The sequence below is a fragment of the Pleurodeles waltl genome, chromosome 7 (genome assembly GCF_031143425.1).
Source record: "Pleurodeles waltl isolate 20211129_DDA chromosome 7, aPleWal1.hap1.20221129, whole genome shotgun sequence".
NCBI classification, from domain to species: Eukaryota; Metazoa; Chordata; class Amphibia; order Caudata; family Salamandridae; genus Pleurodeles; species Pleurodeles waltl.
This window is the reverse complement of record NC_090446.1, coordinates 430,788,264-430,807,729: the sequence shown is the minus strand read 5'-3', so window position 1 is coordinate 430,807,729 and position 19,466 is coordinate 430,788,264. Positions and strand designations below refer to the sequence as shown.

The 19,466-nt window shown below is 44.6% G+C and overlaps 1 protein-coding gene across 1 annotated transcript in view; it reads right to left on the bottom strand.

Annotated features, from left to right (window-relative positions):
- Positions 1-19,466, bottom strand: part of LOC138304146 (uncharacterized) — a 621,705-nt gene that overhangs the window by 478,173 nt on the left and 124,066 nt on the right. The gene's annotated exons all lie outside the window — the stretch shown is intronic.

The window sequence follows — 19,466 nt, the reverse complement described above, 5'->3', positions numbered from 1 at the left end:
TCCAGTTACGTAGATAATTGTACTTTTGCCGATAGGTTTTACTATGAGTGAACTCTTGTTTCCCTTTGTGTGTCTGTTTTGCACTGATGGCGGCCATCAGCTCACTTATGTGATACTTTTACTTTCCAGTTTATGTGGCAAGTAAAGTCCAGTTAGTTATGTGAAACTGTTTTATTTTCATTTTAAATTTATGTGACAAGAAAAGTCTTGTTAGGAGTCTACAATGCTAACTGCTCTAGCTCAAGCACGTGTGAGACCGGTTGCATTGCAAATGCTTGTTTCTTTGTGTTTGGGCACTCAAAATGACTGCTCCTGCTTTTGCAAGCTGCCTCCAAACCCACCGTAACCCAACCCTGTTGTTGTTCAGATCGGTTTTATTGTTCACCTCCCTATGCTGTTTCTCTTCCGTTTTCCACTGGCTCCATCCAGCAGGGCTGTAGATCTCGTTCTCATCTCATCACAAATGCTGTAATTAAAGATCTGCCATCTTTCTCTGTGCCCGCCGTGGCAGCTCTCATGGACACAGCTCATCATATTCCTCACTTTCCATGGACAGTTTCGGGTTACATAGACCAGATTGGGGGGGGGGGGGTTGGGGGGTGTTCTCCTCGCTTCAGTTTCTCTCAGTCTCTTCAATACAACATTGCCAACATGATGGACATTAAAACTACACTATGCGCCATTCCAGCCACCCCCGCAACAAAGAGCCATTGCAACACTGCATTGCGCACGTGTGCGGGCACAACAGCAGTTCACTGCAGCTACGGCAGGAGCTCCCAAGAGAACTGAATATAGGGTGGCCACGCTCACCGTTCAAGAGCCGAGTTGTTTAGAAATAAAATTGCGTGGAGCCGCAGCCCCAGGGCATGACGTCACGGAAGGAGGGCTGGGAATGTTCAGCATCAACATGATGATTACCAGGTTAACGCTCGGCTCCTGTTTGAGAAGATATGCTGTAGTTGCATGCCTACACTACTCAAAATGCGTTAACATAATTCCTCAAATTGCTGTCAACGCTCTTGCCAGCTGCTCTCCTGCAAAGACCACGTTTCCTTTATCTACATTTAGATTTGCACAGCCTTCAATCCGCAAGCGTTAGTCCAAACATGAATGATAGTGAGTGAGATAATATGACGACAGACATAGGAACTACTTACCTGTGGGAGACACCTCAAGACTTGGCTGTCCAAGCAGTAGCAAACACCCCAACCCCTCCCCCCCCGCCCCCCCCCCCTCCCCCCCACTTCAGCTGCGCTTTACAAATGCCTTGATTGATTTACTTTGCATTTAGAAACCTCTCCTCTCCTATAAAGAGTATTCAGCGAGGGCCACTTGAGATTACACTGTTTCCCAACATAAACCCATATTAAAAACAAATGACATTCTTGTCTAAACTGTCAGACAAGCCACAGGAAAACACCCATTTTATGTGTAATTTTTCATTTTCATAATTCGTTTTGGTACTTCATCTGAATGGGACTGGCCCGTTCCCTTGTCGAATTACAAGGATATCTGCGTACAACAGACCAGCGTTGGAAATACCTTTGTAAATAATAACACCGTGTATTATGGTACCTTTAAACAGCAACTTAAGCAATTTGCTAACTTTAATACTCTTCAGCCATACTGAAAAGTTTTCTTTTTACAGACGTCCGTATTATTATGCCTTCAGGCCAGGCAGCAGCTGATGTCCAATCTTAGCAGAAGCCCAAATTAAATTGCCTTTTCTTTTTGTGTTGGATTACACATGGATGGTTTTGCTCCGATTAGGGTGATGTCTGCCAAACAGTAGCTTGTCAGATGCTCCATGTGAATCCTTTAGAGGTCGCAGGTCAGTGTCAGCCTTGCCTATTGTCAGAAGGCTTTATTTAGCTTTTATGGCACATCAGTTGGTAAAGAGGCAAAGCAGAAGTAGGCAACATAAACATGCAAATTCAGGAAAAAATGAAAAAAAGAAAGGCTTTTGGCAGATCAGATTTTAAAGCTTGTGTCTTAATTATCGAATGATGGTTTTGAAGCTTATGTCTTAATTATCAAATGATGATGCAGAGCATGTTTGGCAGATGGGTTGTGCATCCTCTTCCCAAGTGAATGCTCTTTCCTAACTGGTTTTGTAGCTCAGTCGAATGATTTACCTCTCACAAGACACTATTTTTGATACCACGTCAGTTTTGAATCCCGCTGGATCGAGCCTCTAAGCCAGTGGTTCCCAAACTTTTTCGATCCCTGGCTCCTTTGATCTATTGGCCGTGTTGGCCACGGTTCCCCATTATGTTACTTTTTTTTGGCGGGTGGGGGAAAGTAGGCCCGTATTTATACATTTTTTTGCGCCGCTTTTTGACGCAAAACGGCGCAAACTTACAAAATACAATGGCATTTTGCAAGTTTGCGCCGTTTTTGCATAAAAAAACGACGCAAATGCGGCGCAAAAAAAGTATAAATACGGGCCGTAATCCCAGCCTCTGGAGTACTACCATTTTTAGCCTGGAAAATAATTGGGATGAAGCTGATGAGGGCATTAGAGAGCTTTAGAAGAGCACCAGATGACACTACATAGGGTCAGGTTTTATTTTTAAATAGGCACTGATGAGATTAAGTAATTTGCACAGAATCAAAGGATCGTAGCTGACGCCAGGACTCCAGCCTGGTTCCCCAGTTCTAAAGTCACCAGCTCTAACTGCTAGGCCACATCTCCTCCTTTGACAAAACTGGTGAAAGGATGTAACCCATCTGGCGGCTGCTTCTGACATCTCCTTCCTGTGCTAGAATGGGTCCGTTATTATTTTTCAGTTTTTCTTGGATATTTTCTTTTCTTCTCAGACACCTTCATAAATTTGGGCCCGTACTTATACTTTTTTAGCGCCGCATTTGCGTCACTTTTTGACGCAAAAGCGGCGCAAACTTGTAAAATACCATTGTATTTTGTAAGTTTGCGCCGTTTTTGCGTCAAAAAGCGGCGCAAATGCGGCGCTAAAAAAGTATAAATATGGGCCTATGTCTTTCTGGTATCCGTCTTGCTTTGTCAGCGCCAGAGAAATGAACTCTGGTTTCATTGTTCCCACATTCAGATTTATCACAGAGGCTGGGCGCTCTGGAGTCTCATGTCTGTCTCTATTTACCTGTACCTACACTATTTACAGTTTGTCTTCTTTATTCTCTCGTTTAGGTTGCTGAAAATCATTTATTGGAAACTATTTTTGTTCTTTTGTCATAGGGATATTATTCATGGTACTTTGGTGCCCTCCTCTGGTCACAGTAATTAATTCAGGGTGTTCTGTTTACAATACCACGATGAAAGCTACTGATTCGAAGCACCTCCGAGTGGTTTCCAAACTGTGTGCGGCGCCCCTGGCTAGTTTTGACGGCGCACCAGGGAGCCGCTGCGCACAGATTGGGAACCACTGCTCTAAGCCCATTGCGGTGGATAAAAGAATACCACTGAGTTGTATAATAACCATCAGTTACCCAGCTCTAAAATGCCGCCCCCACAGGGGTGGGCACACATTTTACAGATATCATGCTATGTTATAATTTCCTTTAAAATCAGGGAAAGGGGCAGCTGCATTATGTTGCTATGGTGCTCCCTTTGTTCTAGCAGCAAGGCCTTTTGGAGGCCATTTTCTAGAGTTTTACTCACTCTTACATCCATTTCTGGCAGTACAATAAGACATTTGCCAATAGTGGCTTTTATATGTCACTTACTCTAGAGGGGTACACTCCCTACAGCATGTGTCCCTGCATTTCTATACATGACCTCAGCTTGTTCAGAGGTCGAAAGTTAATACATTCCAGTTTGCACTTTAAAGTTGGCCCTCTTCGTCCCTGTTCACCAAGCCTTTGGCCAAAATGTCCCTGTGGTCCTTAGTTTGTTCTTGCCTACAGTCAGCGAGAACTAGCTCTCTGTCGTCAAAGACCTATTATGGACAATACCAATACTTATAGTGTGCTTTTGTGCATTTCACTGCTTACCACTGGTTGACTTTCTTATGAATATCATTGGTTATGCATCTTATTCACTAGATTTCCTTCCTCTGCTTGCGTGTGTTCCCCCTGAGCATAACGTCTTCAAAATCTTTTTGGTTGTATGACTTTTATCCTTCCTCTGCTTATATTCAGGGGACTCTTTGTTTCATTTTATTTCATTAGTCCATGGTACTGTATGAGCTGTCTTGCTGTCAGCCTCATGTGCTGTCCGCCTCCAATCCCACACTGAGATTGCTTCCCTGCATCCCTAATTCTACCTCATCCATTCCATTGCTTCCCCACCCTTCTTGTCCTGCTTTTTTTTTTGGTCCTCATCCCCAAACTCCTCCTATTTCCTCCGCTCCAGCTTTGATGGATCTTCCTCTAGACTCCCACCAACTCCTCTTTTTTTCTGCTGCCCCTCACCATCAATATGTTTTTTTCTTTTTAATTTTTTTAAATATTTTTAGGTCTCAGCTCTAGACAATGCGCATGCGTGTCTCGGAACCAAGACTGCTTTGTCTTCATCGTGGGTTTCACTCAGCCTACAGCCTTCCCATTTGCTGGCAACATCATCTTTCCATTTTGCAGCATTCCCATTCATGAAGGGAATGCAAACATCATGCTTTTTCTGGTGTTTAGTCCTCCCCGAGAGCACCAGCCAACTACAGTTAAGGTCCGCAGCATCCTTATTAGCCATTGTTTGGGATATCTTTTTCATTTTCTTTTCAAATGCTGACTGGTCCCAACATGTGGGTTTCCGTATAGCTGCTTTCCTTTTTTGTGCCTCTCTGCCTGCTTTCTGTTCATTTCTTTCATTCTGTTTGTGCTGTACCCATTTCTTAACCTCTGATTCTGCCTTTCTGCTTGTTTCTTTCCCTGTTTGGTTTGTGCCATTCTGCTTGTTTCCTGACTGTTTTTTGCCCTCTGTTTCTTCCTTTCTGCTCATTTCTTGCCCTCTGTTTGTGCCTTTCTGCTAATTTCTTGACTTGTTTCTGCATTTCTGCTTGTTTTATGCTAATTTCTTGTCTTCTATTTCTGCCTTTCTGCTCTTTTCTTGTCCTCTGCTTCTACCTTTCTGCTAATTTCTTACCCTCTGTTTGTGCCTTTATGCTAATTTCTTGTCATCTGGTTGTATCGTTCTACTCGTTTCTTGTTCTCTGTGCCTTTCTGCTTGTTATTTTCACTCTGTGTCTTTCTGCTCATTTCTTGCATTGTTGTGCCTTTCTGCTCGTTTCTTGCCCAATGTGCCTGTTTGTTTCTTGCTCCGTTTCTGCCTCTCTGCCTGTTTTCTGCTCATTTCTTGCCTTCTGTTTATGCCTTTCTGCTCATTACTTGCCTTCTGTTTGTGCCTTTCTGCTAATTTCCTGTCTTCTGTTTCAGCCTTTCTGCTTGTTTCTTACCTTCTGTTTGTGCCTTTCTGCCCATTTCTTGACCTCCCTTTGGGCCTTTCTGCTCGTTTCTTGCCCTCTGTTTCTGCCTTTCTGCTTGTTTTATGCTCGTTTCCTGCCTTCTGTTTGTGCCTTTCTGCTCATTACTTGCCTTCTGTTTATGCCTTTCTGCCCATTTCTTGACCTCCCTTTGTGCCTTTCTGCTCGCTTCTCGCCCTCTGTTTCTGCCTTTCTGCTTGTTTTATGCTTGTTTCCTGCCTTCTGTTTGTGCCTTTCTGCTCATTTCTTGCCATCTGTATGTGCCTTTCTGTTTGCTTCTTGCCCTCTGTTTGTGCCTTTCTGCTCTTTTCTTGACTTGTTTCTGCATTTCTGATTGTTTTATGCTAATTTCCTACCTTTTGTTTCTGCCTTTCTGCTATTTTCCTGCCCTCTGTTTCTGCCTTTCTGCTTGTTGCCTGCACTTTGTGCCTTTCTGCTCATTTCCTGACTTGTTTCTGCATTTCTGATTGTTTTATGTTAATTTCCTGCCTTTTGTTTCTGCCTTTCTGCTATTTTCTTGCCCTCTGTTTCTGCCTTTCTGCTCGTTTCTTGTCCTCTGGTTGTACCTTTCTGCTCGTTTCTTGCACTCTGTTTGTGTCTTTCTGCTCATTTCGTGCAGTGTGTGTGCTTTCTGCTCACTTCTTGCTCTCTGTGCCTTTCTGTTTGTTTCTTGACCTCTGTTTCTACCTCTCTGCCTGTTTTCTGCTCATTTCTTGCCTCCTGTTTATGCCTTTCTGCTCATTTCTTGCCTTCTGTTTGTGCCTTTCTGCTTGTTTCCTGCCTTCTGTTTGTGCCTTTCTGCTCATTTCCAGCCCTCTGTTTGTGCCTTTTAGTTTCTTGCCTTCTGTTTGTGCCTTTCTGCTAGATTCTTGCCTTTTGTTTGTGCCTTTCTGCCCGTTTCTTGACCTGCCTTTGTGCCTTTCTGCTAGTTTCTTGCCCTCTGTTTCTGCCTTTCTGCTTATTTTATGCTTGTCTCCTGCATGCTGTTTGTGCCTTTCTGCTCGTTTCTTGCTCTCTCTTTGTGCCTTTCTGCTAGTTTCTTGTCCTCTGTTTCTGCCTTTCTGTTTGTTTCTTGCCCTCTGTTTCTGCCTTTCTCTTAGTTTCTTGCCCATTTCTGCTTTCTGTCTGTTTTCTGCTTGTTTCTTGAACCGTTTGTGACTTTCTGATTGTTTCTTTTTATAATGCTCGGTGCCATATCCCTGTCCGTTGCTGCTTCTTTTCCCTGCCACCCATCACCCTTCCTTTCTTCTTCACCCATCTACCCGCCCCTGTCCCTGTTTTATCACATCTCATCCCCACCGCCACCTGCATGCCTTCATGTCTGGATTTTACAACTCTTTCCGTGGTTTCTCAGTGACCCGGGTGACCTAAGAGCACTTACTCCTGCAGTGTGACTGTCTTTGGGGCACAAATACAGGCGCGGTTTCGTTGCCACTCTGCACCATCCATGATCCACCCTCAGCACTGCAGAAGACACCCCCCACTCACCCTCCCATTCACCACCTTCACTGCACTTCCATTCATAACCTCCAGCCCACTGCCAAAGGCAATAGGACGCCAATTGCCAAGACCTATTGGCTTTGCCAATGCTTGTTATTAATAGGCTGTAAATCACAGAAAAGGGCCCACATTTTCTCTACATCACTGCATGTAAAGACGTATTTCACTTAAGTTCAAACTGCAAAATGCCTTCGCTTTGCAGTCAGACAAATATTAATCCAATTTCACCTGTTGAAGAATAAAAAAACAATGACTTGTAAACACTCTTTTCTTGACTAAGCTTAATTATAATTGACCTTTGATTTTTGTGTAATCAGACAGTTAAAGCTACAAGACAAAAAACTCCGAAGGCCTGTTCATCTTCTGAACTCTCTCCGGGAAATCTCACGGTGATGCAGCACCTGCCGCACCTCTAGTTTCAGCACAACTGCAATAAACTGTATGAACATTTCAACTCTTCAACCAAACGCTGTTTAAAGTCTCAATATAAAGGCACAAACTGTATGGTTTTAAGCAAGACTGTAGCATGAGGCATATCGTTGTCAGCAAGTAGACCATTTGTAATTTAGGCACATGCTACAGGAAGAGGAGACTGTCTCCTGCAGTTTACAGATTTCAATCAAATGAAATAGCTCAGAAGGTTAAGCTTCTTTTGCAGTGGTCTGTGTGCAAAATCATTCATGTTATAGGTTCTATTGCCAGTAAAACTGCTTGGGGGGCTAATGTACTTGCTGTACAATACAAATGTCTAGTGTTTGTGTGTGTCACATCAAGACTATGGGCCTGATTACAACTTTGGTGGAGGGGGTTAATCAGTCCTAAATGTGACGGATATCCCGCCCGCCATATTACGAGTCCATTATATCCTATGGAACTGGTAATACGGTGGGCGGGATATCCGTCACATTTGGGATGGATTAACTCCCTCCGCCAAAGTTGTAATCAGGCCCTATATTTTTTAAACTTTTGTTTAGCTATTAGATATATAGCATACACTTAACTCCAGGGAGTAGTGGGCTTACTTTTCAGATTGCATTTTTATTCCTGGGACATCTCAAGCTTGAGGGTCTGTTGATAAATCAGTATATTCCGCTCGTGGAGGCTAAAACAGAATGTGATGATGAGGTGGAGGGGAGCAATATCAAAGATAAAAAAGTGGTTAATTTTCATTCTAGATATTCTGCCACTCAACTCACCAACAACAGAAAAAGGTGCTTTCCAATCTTTGCCCAATTATTTAGGAAGAAACGACGTGTCGATATGCATATTTGGAGTTAGAGGCCTGGATGCCGTGATTGCCCTGCTAAAAACAGTCAGGAAGAGTATACAGACATGGAAGGGTTCTAAGTCTTGTTACATTTGCTACTCTCCAGTAGACAATGTAAAAGTGCGAGGAGAAGTTTGTGTACCTCTGTCCTACTCGTTCACTTCACATCTCTCCCCTATAGCAGAGCTACTCAACAGAGGTGTCCAATCATGGCAAAGATGTTTTGATGTCTACCAACCCCTAAGTACCTAATACAAAATAGTGATATTCTCTTAGGGTACAAAGAGGACGAGAATCACAGATTTATTCCTTGAAAGGACGCACTGCGTCAGATCATGTTAGAGCTGTTAGGTAATAGAGCCGAGTTAAGCCTCTGTTTATCCTTGCCACACAGTGCGTGGAACGGAGGAGGTGCAGGTCTAAACAAGTGTTTTAAAGGTTAAAGGGCAAAAGGGTATCTGCTATGAAGAAGCCAAGGGAAAAGCTACAAAGACACTGACAGATCCAAGAGTCCCTGAAATCAAAGTTTAGCTGGAAAACCCATATTTTAGGGGGATGTGACACCCCTTAGCTACAAGCCTGACTGCAGATGCTCATCAAGAAACTCCACGACATGCCCGGACACAATAAGGAAACACCTAAATGCTGCGACGCACTGTGTTAGTGTTGGCACTCTCCTTGCCTTGTTTTTGTCTTTCACTATTGCTTTCTTACTCTCTCACCTCCGTTGCACTAATTCCTTGATCTCCCGCCGGTCTCCGGATCCTGTCTCACGCTTAGTTCCGCTTTTATTCCTTGTACACCTGACAGAAAAAATATTAGCTCCAGCTCCAAATGTAATGCATGTACAACAAAAGGTCGCAGGAGAATTAGGGTGACCACCTGGCATTGATGGAAATTCTGGACAGGACTGTAAAAAATTCAGGACAAAGGGTCAAAATTCAGGACAAAAATTCAGGACAAAGGGTCAAAATTCAGCACACAAATTCAAGAACAAATGTCAGTTTTACTGACACACGCAAGGGAGGCCATGCCTCTCTATGTTGTCAGTGAATGTATTTACTTTTTAACATAGCACTATTTATTCACTGTGGTCTTTTTGTGATTGCCTCCTGGTATGCTACATTCAGGTGTCACATGATGTCCTTGGTCAGTAGTAAATTAATGCCCTTCAGTACTGCAGCAAGGCCATCACCCCTACCCAAATCTACCCAATCTTTCTTGAGAAGAAAGTAACAGCACATTTTTGATAATGTTTCTGAACGTTTTAAAACCCCTGGCAAATAGTTTGGGAAACATTAAGGTAATTAACCTTATGTAAGTTTAAACACATTGAACAAAAACATCTGGCTCACCCCAACCACCCATGGACTTTCAATCTAAAAAAAATATAAAGAGGCAGGGCAGATGGTGTGGCCAACAGTCTCACACCTAATGTCAGGATGTGAGGAAGCCACAACTTGTCTGTAGTCTCACAGCACTAGAGTGTATGCCTGGGACTCTACATTTATCTCACAAGTCTACTCTGCACTCTGACACTGCACCACTCTGCATTACTGCACTCTCTGGCACTCTATTGTATGCCACTCCACTCTACTGCACTCTATGCTACACTACCCCATGCCACTCTACGCCACTGCCCTCTACTCTGCACCACTGTACTCTACGCCACTGCTCTCTGTGCCACTCTACTCCACTCTACATGACTGCACTGATTCTACTCTGCAACATTGCACTCTCCCCACTGTACTGGACACCAATCTACTTTGTACTACTGCACTCAATGCCACTGCACTCTATGCTACTCTTCTCTGCTTCACTCCACTCTAAGCGACTGCACTTGACAGCACTACACTCTACTCTGCACTGCACCACGCTACACTACACCACTGCAGTCTCTGCCACATGAATCTACTCTGCACTCTATGCCACTGCACCACTCTACACTACTGCACTCTCTGCCACTCTATTGTATGCCACTCTACTCCACTGCACTCTATGCCACTCTACTCTGTCCTACGCCACTCCATGCCACTGCACTCTAAACCACTGCACTCTATGCCAATGCACTCTTAAAAACTGCACTGTACCCTGCAACACTGGGCACTACGCCACTGCTCCTATGCCGCTCTACTCCACTCCACACAACTATGCCATTAACTTTTAGCCATGAACTGCTAGCAGCCACTCTGATGTATAATATGGCTAAAACACATTGGCAAAGCCAATAACTCTTGCGCAGACGAGTCCTATTGGCGTTGCCATTGTTTGTTAGTACTATGAGGTACCGAGGCCCCTGGAAGAACTGTGAATGTGTAAGTCCTTATTTTAAACATGCATTTGACGCTTCGTCAGGGATAGTAAGCGCTATATAAATACAATTACATCATAATGTAGGCTGCTACAAAATGCGCAAATACATTTTGGTTAAATATTAAAAAGTGCTTCTCAAATACAGATTTGAATAATATACAGTTTATACCTAGTACTAACTTTTTTTTTATAACACTCCATTAAAACCATACACTCCACAGCTCACCTTGGAACACCCTTAAGGTACCTCTCTAAAAGAAAAAATCTTTGCCATCAGAAAGCTTTAAGTGACTCCTTCGTTTAAAGTCAGTGCAGGTTTTCAATCCCCTTTACATTTGCAGATTTACCAGTTTGCACATTTGCATTTCTTTAGGGGAGACACACTGGCAAGAAGGCCTTTTCTTATCCGTCTGCCCATCCCTCCGAGAACAGGAGACTCCCTGCCTATCAATCCAGCTTGGGAAACTAATCTACCCGTAATTTCGCCCTGCCTTCGGTGTCCTTTTGGTGAAACGCTAAAATTACGGACAAATGCCGTCCGTTAAGACTTTCATCACGGACAACGGATGGCAGGGCGAAATTACGGGCAGTCCGTGAAATTTACGGACGGGTGGTCACCCTAAGGAGAATATGGTTCTGATTCCTACCTTGTGTTGATTCTTGACTTAAACCCGTCGGGACAGACCGAGTTCACCTGAATAAAGCCACTTTTGAAAGCCACTTCTCCACATTTTACTGATGCTACATAATTTGTACACTGGGAGTTTTTTAATGCAGTTGTGTGTGGAACTCAGGACGTCAGTGTTTGCCCTCTAGTGACACTAACCCAGCCTATGACCCCCGAATACTACCAGCTGTAACCTACCTCAGTACCCCAAGGTCACTAGTAATTTACAATTCAGCACTGCATTCTAGTGAAAACAAATGCAGCATGCTACACGGCTTCCCAGGAGAGCTTGCTACACGGCTGCCCAAAAAAGCATGCTACACAGCTTCCCAACAGCTTCCCAGGAGCACCATCTCACCACACTGCACACTAGCGGAACAAGTCCCCCTGACTTCATTGCACCGTAGCTACTCTATCGCCCCAAACCATGCTCGACTGATGCTAACACTCTGCACTGCCACGCTGCATTAAATACTCGGAACATCTAGCCATCAAACATCACTTAGGGGGTTATTCCAACTTTGGAGGAGGTGTTAATCCGTCCCAAAAGTGACGGAAAAGTGACGGATTTACCACCAGCCGTATTACGAGTCCATTATATCCTATGGAACTCGTAATACGGCTGGTGGTATATCCGTCACTTTACCGTCACTTTTGGGACGGATTAACACCTCCTCCAAAGTTGGAATAACCCCCTATATAAGTACTAATAACACACTGCACTGCATCATAGGGTCAAAGTCTAACTGCATCACATCTTCTGCACACTCACCTGAAACACAGATAGATATATATATATATATATATATATATATATATATATATATATATATGTCAAAATGTCACATACCCAGTGTACATCTGTTCGTGGCATGTAGTGCTGCAGATTCACATGCTATGCATTAGTCCACCATCTAGTGTTGGGCCCGGAGTGTTGCAAGTTGTTTTTCTTCGAAGAAATCTTTTTCTCGAGTCACAGGATCGAGTGACTTCTCCTCTTGGTCATAGTGCGCATGGGCATCGACTCCTTTGTTAGATTGTTTTCCCGCAGAAGGGTGTAGGAAGGAGTGATAGCGTGAAATAATGTAAATGCACAACTAAATGTAGTAAGTAGATAAGATGTCCATGCAAATGTAAATATACATATACATATGTACAAATAAGAACTGCAATGACTTCAGGCTTCCGGGGAGGAGGGAGGGGGCATGGGAATCTGCAGCACTACATGCCACGAACAGATGTACACTGGGAAAGTGACATTTTCAGTTTGATGGCATGTGTAGCTGAAGATACACATGCTATGCATTGACTAAAAAGCAGTCCTTCTCCCAAAACAGCGATGGCTAGCCTGTAGGAGTTGAAGTAGTTTGAAATAAAGTTTTAAGTACTGCTTGACCAACATTGGCCTGTTGCTTTGAAAATACATCTACACAACAAATCTTTGTAAATGTATGTGGTGTGGACCATGTGGCAGCCTTGCATATGTCTGCCATTGGTATGCTCCCCAAAAACATGCTATGGAAGCACTTTTTTTCCTAGTGGAATGTGCTTTAGGAAATATTAAACGTTGGCTTTTTGCTTTAATGTAACATGTGTAAATACATGTTACAATCCATCTAGCTAATCCTTGCCTAGAGATAGGATTCCCTTTATGTGGCTGTTGAAAAGCTACAAAAAGCTGTTTAGTTTTCCTAAACTCTTTTTTTCTATCAACATAGTACGTTAGAGCTCTTTCAAGGTCAAGAGTACGAAGAGTTCTTTCAGCATTTCAGTCTGTCTGTGGGAAGAAGTTTGGCAATTCCACTGATTGGTTAATGTGAAAAGGAGAAACTACTTTTGGCAAAAATGTTGGATTTCTCCTAAGTACTACTTTTTGTTTGTGTACTTGGAAAAATGGTGCCTCCAGAGTGAATGCTTGTATTTCACTAGCTCTTCTTAATGAAGTAATTGCTACTAGGAAAGCAACATTCGAAGTGAGAAATTGAATATCACATGAATGCATGGGCTCAAATGGTGGTCCCAATAATCTTGTGTGTACAATATTGAGATTCCATGCAGGAACTGGTGGTGTTCTTGGTGGAATAATATGTTTAAGTCCTTCCATAAAGGCTTTTATGACAGGGACTCTGAATAGAGAAGTACGTTGTTGTGAGAAAGTAGCCTCTTTCTAGCCTTGTTACCCCCACTTTTGGCCTGTTTGTGAGTGTATGTCAGGGTATTTTCACTGTCTCACTGGGATCCTGCTAGCCAGGGCCCAGTGCTCATAGTGAAAACCCCATGTTTTCAGTATGTTTGTTATGTGTCACTGGGACCCTGCTAGTCAGGACCCCAGTGCTCATAAGTTTGTGGCCTATATGTATGTGTTCCCTGTGTGGTGCCTAACTGTCTCACTGAGGCTCTGCTAACCAGAACCTCAGTGGTTATGCTCTCTCATTTATTTCAAATTGTCACTGACAGGCTAGTGACCAATTTTACCAATTTACATTGGCTTACTGGAACACCCTTATAATTCCCTAGTATATGGTACTGAGGTACCCAGGGTATTGGGGTTCCAGGAGATCCCTATGGGCTGCAGCATTTCTTTTGCCACCCATAGGGAGCTCTGACAATTCTTACACAGGCCTGCCACTGCAGCCTGAGTGAAATAACGTCCACGTTATTTCACAGCCATTTTACACTGCACTTAAGTAACTTATAAGTCACCTATATGTCTAACCTTTACCTGGTAAAGGTTAGGTGCAAAGTTACTTAGTGTGAGGGCACCCTGGCACTAGCTAAGGTGCCCCCACATTGTTCAGGGCCAATTCCCCGGACTTTGTGAGTGCGGGGACACCATTACACATGTGCACTACATATAGGTCACTACCTATATGTAGCTTCACAATGGTAACTCCGAATATGGCCATGTAACATGTCTATGATCATGGAATTGCCCCCTCTATGCCATCCTGGCATAGTTGGCACAATCCCATGATCCCAGTGGTCTGTAGCACAAACCCTGGTACTGCCAAACTGCCCTTCCTGGGGTTTCACTGCAGCTGCTGCTGCCAACCCCTCAGACAGGCATCTGCCCTCCTGGGGTCCAGCCAGGCCTGGCCCAGGATGGCAGAACAAAGAACTTCCTCTGAGAGAGGGTGTGACACCCTCTCCCTTTGGAAAATGGTGTGAAGGCAGGGGAGGAGTAGCCTCCCCCAGCCTCTGGAAATGCTTTCTTGGGCACAGATGTGCCCAATTCTGCATAAGCCAGTCTACACCGGTTCAGGGGACCCCTTAGCCCTGCTCTGGCGCGAAACTGGACAAAGGAAAGGGGAGTGACCACTCCCCTGACCTGCACCTCCCCTGGGAGGTGTCCAGAGCTCCTCCAGTGTGCTCCAGACCTCTGCCATCTTGGAAACAGAGGTGCTGCTGGCACACTGGACTGCTCTGAGTGGCCAGTGCCACCAGGTGACGTCAGAGACTCCTTCTGATAGGCTCTTTCAGGTGTTAGTAGCCTATCCCCTCTCCTAAGTAGCCAAACCCTCTTTTCTGGCTATTTAGGGTCTCTGTCTCTGGGGAAACTTTAGATAACGAATGCAAGAGCTCATCCGAGTTCCTCTGCATCTCTCTCTTCACCTTCTGCCAAGGAATCGACTGCTGACCGCGCTGGAAGCCTGCAAACCTGCAACATAGTAGCAAAGACGACTACTGCAACTCTGTAACGCTGATCCTGCCGCCTTCTCGACTGTTTTCCTGCTTGTGCATGCTGTGGGGGTAGTCTGCCTCCTCTCTGCACCAGAAGCTCCGAAGAAATCTCCCGTGGGTCGATGGAATCTTCCCCCTGCAACCGCAGGCACCAAAAAGCTGCATTACCGGTCCCTTGGGTCTCCTCTCTGCACGACGAGCGAGGTCCCTCGAATCCAGCGACTCTGTCCAAGTGACCCCCACAGTCCAGTGACTCTTCAGTCCAAGTTTGGTGGAGGTAAAATCTTGCCTCACCTCGCTGGGCTGCATTGCTGGGAACCGCGACTTTTGCAGCTACTCCGGCCCCTGTGCACTTTCGGCAGAAATCCTTTGTGCACAGCCAAGCCTGGGTCCACGGCACTCTAACCTGCATTGCACGACTTTCTAAGTTGGTCTCCGGCGACGTGGGACTCCTTTGTGCGACTTCGGGTGAGCACCGTTTCACGCATCCTCGTAGTGCCTGTTTCTGGCACTTCTCCGGGTGCTACCTGCTTCAGAGAGGGCTCCTTGTCTTGCTCGACGTCCCCTCTCTCTGCTGGTCCAATTTGCGACCTCCTGGTCCCTCCTGGGCCTCAGCAGCGTCCAAAAACGCTAACCGCACGATTTGCAGCTAGCAAGGCTTGTTGGCATTCTTTCGGCGGGAAAACACTTCTGCACGACTCTCCACGGCGAGAGGGATCTGTCCACCAAAGGGGAAGTCTCTAGCCCTTTTCGTTCCTGCAGAAACCTCAGCTTCTTCTATCCAGTAGAAGCTTCTTTGCACCCGCAGCTGGCATTTCCTGGGCATCTGCCCATCTCCGACTTGCTTGTGACTTTTGGACTTGGTCCCCTTGTTCCACAGGTACCCTAGATTGGAAATCCACAGTTGTTGCATTGCTGGTTTGTGTCTTTCCTGCATTATTCCTCTAACACGACTTCTTTGTCCTTAGGGGAACTTTAGTGCATTTTGCACTCACTTTTCAGGGTCTTGGGGAGGGTTATTTTTCTAACTCTCACTATTTTCTAATAGTCCCAGCGACCCTCTACAAGGTCACATAGGTTTGGGGTCCATTCGTGGTTCGCATTTCACTTTTGGAGTATATGGTTTGTGTTGCCCCTATCCCTATGTTTCCCCATTGCATCCTATTGTAACTATACATTGTTTGCACTGTTTTCTAAGACTATACTGCATATTTTTGCTATTGTGTATATATATCTTGTGTATATTTCCTATCCTCTCACTGAGGGTACACTCTAAGATACTTTGGCATATTGTCATAAAAATAAAGTACCTTTATTTTTAGTATAACTGTGTATTGTGTTTTCTTATGATATTGTGCATATGACACTAAGTGGTACTGTAGTAGCTTCACACGTCTCCTAGTTCAGCCTAAGCTGCTCTGCTAAGCTACCATTATCTATCAGCCTAAGCTGCTAGACACCCTATACACTAATAAGGGATAACTGGGCCTGGTGCAAGGTGCAAGTACCCCTTGGTACTCACTACAAGCCAGTCCAGCCTCCTACATTGGTTGTGCAGCGGTGGGATAAGTGCTTTGAGACTACTTACCACTCTTGTCATTGTACTTTTCATAAGAGAAAAATATACAAAACAAGGTCAGTGTATATACACATAGCCAAAAAGTTTTGCATTTCCTCTTTTCACTCTTTTCTAAGTGCTGAAAAGTACTTCTAACTTTCTAAAAAGTTCTAAAAAGTTTTAAAAGTTTTTTTTCTGTCTTTCTAAAAGCTCTGACAAACTTTTTATCTTTTACTATCACTTTAACTCTCTCTAAAAATGTCTGGCACAGGCCAAAATGTTGATCTGTCCAAACTTGCATATGATCACCTTAGCTGGAAAGGAGCAAGGAGTCTCTGCATAGAGAGAGGTTTGAGTGTAGGGAAGAATCCTTCCTTGGAATTGTTACTTAATATGCTTAGAGAACAGGATAAGGCTAAAAGTGCCCCAACTGTTGAAAAAGTAGCTAATGGTTCTCAATCTGATCCAGGGACTCCCCCAGGTATAGGTTCAGGAAAGAAACTTCTTAGCCTTCCCATTACAAGACAGTCTAGCATAGTTGGTACTGAGGTGGAGTCACATCATCCAGATGATGTGCTCTCACATTACACTGTCAGCCAAGCTGTTAGGGTGCCCTCTGTAAGGGACAGGTCTCCTTCTGTCCATTCTCACCATACTTCTGTTTCAAGGCATGTCCCTCCCACCCACCCTGATGACAGATTGTTAGAAAGGGAGCTCAATAGATTGAGAGTGGAACAAACCAGACTGAAGCTCAAGAAGCAACAGCTGGATTTGGATAGACAGACTTTAGAAGTAGAGAAGGAGAGACAGAAGTTGGGTTTAGAAACCCATGGTGGCAGCAGCAGTATTCCCCATAGTCATCCTGCAAAAGAGCATGATTCCAGGAATCTGCACAAGATAGTTCCCCCTTATAAGGAGGCGGATGACATTAACAAGTGGTTTGCTGCACTTGAGAGGGCCTGTGTTGTACAGGATGTCCCTCAAAGGCAGTGGGCTGCTATCCTATGGCTATCATTTAGTGGAAAAGGTAGGGATAGGCTCCTTACTGTGAAAGAAAATGATGCTAATAATTTCCAAGTTCTTAAGAATGCACTCCTGGATGGTTATGGCTTAACCACTGAACAATACAGGATAAAGTTCAGAGAGACCAAAAAGGAGTCTTCACAAGACTGGGTTGATTTCATTGACCATTCAGTGAAGGCCTTGGAGGGGTGGTTACATGGCAGTAAAGTTACTGATTATGACAGCCTGTATAACTTGATCCTGAGAGAGCATATTCTTAATAATTGTGTGTCGGATTTGTTGCACCAGTACCTGGTAGACTCTGATCTGACCTCTCCCCAAGAATTGGGAAAGAAGGCAGACAAATGGGTCAGAACAAGGGTGAACAGAAAAGTTCATACAGGGGGTGACAAAGATGGCAATAAGAAGAAAGATGGTGAAAAATCTCAAGATAAGCATGGGGATAAGGGTAAAACCAAAGATCCCACTTCAAATCTTAAACACTCTTCAGAGGGTGGGGATAAAACAAATTCTTCCTCTTCTTCTCAACCCACACACATTAAAAAGCCTTGGTGCTTTGTGTGTAAAAACAGAGGCCATAGGCCAGGGGATAAGTCCTGTCCAGGTAAACCCCCTGAGCCTACCACCACTAATACATCAAGCTCTAGTGCCCCTTGCAGTAGTGGTACTAGTGGTGGGACTGCTGGCAACAGTCAAGCAAAGGGTGTAGTTGGGTTCACTTATGGGTCCATCATAGAAACTGGGGTAGTCAGTCCCAAGACAGTTTCTGTCACACCTAGTGGCATTGGCCTTGCCACACTGGCTGCTTGTCCCCTTACAATGGATAAGTACAGGCAGACAGTTTCAATAAATGGTGTTGAGGCCTTGGCCTACAGCAGTGGTTCCCAAACTTTTTTGATCCCCGGCTCCTTTGACCTATTGGCCGTGTTGGCCACGGCTCCACGTTACGTTACTTTTTTTGGCGGGTGGGGGAACGTAATCCCAGCCTGTACCTGTACCTACACTATTTACCGTTTGTCTTCTTTATTCTCTCCTTCACGTTGCTGAAAACCATTTATTGGAAACAATTTTTGTTACAGGGATATTATTAATGGTACTTTGGCGCCCTCCGCTGGTCAGAATAATTTACCTCCGAGTGGTTTCCAGACTGTGTGCGGCGCCCCTGGCTAGTTTTGACGGCGCACCAGGGAGCCGCGGCGCACAGTTTGGGAACCACTGGCCTACAGGGACACAGGTGCCAGTATCACTTTGGTGACTGAAAACCTAGTGGCTCCTGAACAACACATCATTGGACAACAGTATAAAATTATTGATGTCCATAACTCCACTAAGTTTCTTCCCTTAGCTATAATTCAGTTTAGTTGGGGTGGAGTTACTGGCCCTAAGCAGGTGGTGGTATCACCTAGCTTACCTGTAGACTGTCTCTTAGGTAATGACCTAGAGGCCTCAGGTTGGGCTGATGTAGAGTTTTATGCCCATGCAGCCATGCTGGGCATCCCTGAGGAATTGTTCCCTCTCATTTCTACTGAAATGAAAAAGCAAAAGAGAGAAGGCCTGAAAACTCAGGATCCCTGTCCATCAACAGGTAAAAAGGGTATCACAGTATCCCCTAACCACCCTACCATTCAGGATACCATTCCTGTGGTGGGAGAAACCTCTCCTGGGGTGGCACCTGTTCCAAGGGAATCATCAGTTGGCAAAACTGTACTCCCTGATGTAGAAGTACCTCTCTGTGGGATAACTAACATTGGTGAGAAAAATAGCACCATTTTAGTTAACATGGAGCATCCCTCCAACCCTCCCAGAGAAACTTTAGTGCAGAAACCCTGCACTGCCTCACAACACTTAGGACAGCATCCCTGCCCTAGTGTGGAGCTCATAGGACAGCATCCCTGCCCTGCTCCAACTCAAGAGAAACAGCATCCCTGTTCTCTCTTCCAGCCATATGGACAAAGTTTTTGCCCAGCTATGGCTTTTCTGAGACAGCATCCCTGTCTGGCATTTCCATCACTACAAATAGGTTCAGTGGACAATTCCCACTGCTCTAAACTAAAACTTACTGAT